This window comes from Arachis stenosperma, chromosome 5, assembly GCF_014773155.1.
Source record: "Arachis stenosperma cultivar V10309 chromosome 5, arast.V10309.gnm1.PFL2, whole genome shotgun sequence".
Taxonomy (NCBI): Eukaryota; Viridiplantae; Streptophyta; class Magnoliopsida; order Fabales; family Fabaceae; genus Arachis; species Arachis stenosperma.
In genome coordinates this window covers 50,983,929-50,987,054 of record NC_080381.1, presented here as the reverse complement: position 1 = coordinate 50,987,054, position 3,126 = coordinate 50,983,929, and the positions used below count along the sequence as shown (strand labels likewise).

Sequence of the window (3,126 nt, the reverse complement as noted above, 5' to 3'; positions counted from 1 at the left end):
TTAGAAAATAAAAAATATTTTGTGTTTCTTATTTGAGTCTTGAGTCAATTTTTAAGTTTGGTGTCAATTGCATATTCATCTTGTTCTTGCATTTTTCGAAAATTCATGCATTCATAGTGTTCTTCATGATCTTCAAGTTGTTCTTGGTAAGTCTTCTTGTTTGATCTTTAAATTTTCTTGTTTTGTATTATATGATGTTTTTCATGTACATTTTTGCATTCATAGTGTCTAAACATGAAAGATTTCTAAGTTTGGTGTCTTGCATGTTTTCTTTGCAACAAAAATTTTTTCAAAAATATGTTCTTGATGTTCATCTTGATCTTCAAAGTGTTCTTGGTGTTCATCTTGACATTCATGGTATTCTTGCATGCATCATTGGTTTTGATCTAAAAATTTTCATGTTTTGGGTCATTTTTATGTTTTTCCCTCTCATCATTAAAAATTCAAAAATAAAAAAATATCTATTCCTTATTTCTCTCAAAATTTCGAAAATTTGAGTTGACTTGGTCAAAAATTTTTAAAACTTAGCTATTTCTTACAAGTCAAGTCAAATTTTCAAATTTAAAAATCTTATCTTTTCAAAATCTTTTTCAAAAATCAAATCTTTTTCATTTTTTTCAAAATTTTTAAAATTTATTTTCAAAATCTTTTTCTTATCTTTATTTCAAAATTTTGAAAACTTTACCAACAATTAATGTGATTGATTCAAAAATTTGAAGTTTGTTACTTTCTTGTTAAAAAAGGTTCAATCTTTAAATTCTAGAATCATATCTTTTTAGTTTCTTGTTAGTCAAGTAATCAAATTTTAATTTTAAAAATCAATTCTTTTTCAAAATATCTTTTTTTATCATATCTTTTTCAAAATTTTATCTTTTTCAAAAAAATTTTTGATTTCAAAATATCTTCCAACTTCTTATCTTTTCAAAATTAAATTTCAAATCTTTTCAACTAACTAGTTGACTTTTTGTTTGTTTTAACTATATCTTATCTTTTTCAAAACCACCTAACTACTTTCCTCTCTCTAATTTTCGAAAATTACCTCCCTCTTTTTCAAAATTCTTTTAATTGTTTTAAATTTTAATTTTTAATTTTAATTCTTCTTTTAATTTTTGAAAAATTACTAACCCTTTTTCAAAATTAATTTTCGAATTCTCCCCCTCTCATCTCCTTCTATTTATTTATTTATTTACTAACACTTCTCTTCATCTCAAAGAATCTGAACCTATCTTCACCCTTGTGTTTGGATTCTTACCTTTTCCTTCTTCTATTCCCTTCTTCTTCTACTAACATAAAGGAATCTCTCTACTGTGGTAAAGAGGATCCCTATTATTATTTTCTGTTCCCTTCTTTTTCATATGAGCAGGAGCAAGGACAAGAATATTCTTGTTGAAGCAGATCCTGAACCTGAAAGGACTCTGAAGCGGAAATTAAGAGAAGCTAAATTACAACAGTCCAGAGACAACCTTACAGAAATTTTTGAAAAGGAGGAGGAGATGGCAGCCGAAAATAATAATGCAAGGAGGATGCTTGGTGACTATACTACACCTACTTCCAAATTTGATGGAAGAAGCATCTCAATCCCTGCCATTGGAGCAAATAATTTTGAGCTGAAACCTTAACTAGTTGCTCTACTGCAACAGAACTGCAAGTTCCATGGACTTCTATCAGAAGATCCCTACCAGTTTTTAACTGAGTTCTTGCAGATCTGTGAGACTGTTAAGACTAATGGAGTAGATCCTGAAATCTACAGGCTCATACTTTTCCCCTTTGCTGTAAGGGGCAGAGCTAGAATATGGTTGGATTCACAACCTAAAGATAGCCTGGACTCATGGGATAAGCTGCTCGCGGCCTTCTTGGCTAAGTTCTTTCCTCCTCAAAAGCTGAGCAAGCTTAGAGTGGATGTTCAGACCTTCAAACAAAAAGATGGTGAATCCCTCTATGAAGCTTGGGAAAGATACAAGCAGATGACCAAAAGGTGTCCTTCTGACATACTTTCTGAATGGACCATTTTTGATATATTCTATTATGGTCTATCTGAATTCTTTAAGATGTCACTGGACCATTCTGCAGGTGGATCCATTCACCTAAAGAAAACGCCTGCAAAAGCTCAAGAACTCATTGACATGGTTGCAAATAACCAATTCATGTATACTTCTGAGAGGAATTTCGTGAGTAATGGGACGCCTCAAAGGAAGGGAGTTCTTGAAATTGATGCTCTGAATGCCATACTGGCTCAGAACAAAATGTTGACTCAGCAAGTCAACATGATTTCTCAAAGTCTGAATGGATGGAAAAATGCATCCAACAGTACTAAAGAGGTATCTTTTGAAGAAGAAGCTTATGATCCTGAGAGCCCCGCAATAGCAGAGGTAAATTACATGGGTGAACCTTATGGAAACACCTATAATTCATCATGGAAAAATCATCCAAATTTCTCATGGAAGGATCAACAAAAGCCTCAACAAGGCTTTAATAATAGTGGAAGAAATGGGCTCAGCAATAGCAAGCTTTATCCATCATCTTCTCAGCAACAGACAGAGAATTCTGAGCAGAGCACCTCTAATTTAGCAAACTTAGTCTCTGATCTGTCTAAGGCCACTTTAAGTTTCATGAGTGAAACAAGGTCCTCTATTAGAAATTTAGAGGCACGAGTAGGCCAGTTGAGTAAGAAAATCACTGAAACTCCTCCTAGTACTCTCCCAAGCAACACTGAAGAGAATCCAAAAAGAGAGTGCAATGCCATTGACATAATCAACATGGTCGAACCTAGAGAGGAAGGAGAGGACATGAATCCCAATGAGGAAGACCTCATGGGACGTCTCTCAAACAAGAAGGAGTTCCCTATTGAGGACCTAAAGGAATCTGAGGCTCATATAGAGACCATAGAGATTCCATTAAACCTCTTTCTGCCATTCTTGAGCTCTGAAGACTATTCTTCCTCTGAAGAAAATGAAAATGTAACTGGAGAGCAAGTTGCTCAATATCTAGGAGCCATCATGAAGCTGAATGCCAAATTGTTTGGTAATGAGACTTGGGAAGGTGAACCTCCCTTGCTCATTAATGAACTAGATACATTGATTCAGCAAACCTTACCTCAAAAGAGACAAGATCCTGACAAATTCTTAA

The 3,126-nt window shown here is 33.6% G+C and overlaps 1 non-coding gene across 1 annotated transcript; it reads right to left on the bottom strand.

The window, feature by feature from the left end:
* Positions 1 to 1,886: 1,886 nt before the first annotated feature.
* Positions 1,887 to 1,990, bottom strand: LOC130984153 (small nucleolar RNA R71). Its single transcript, XR_009088104.1, has one exon. It is a non-coding gene; the product is annotated as a small nucleolar RNA R71 (small nucleolar RNA).
* Between the last annotated feature and the right edge of the window lie 1,136 nt (positions 1,991 to 3,126).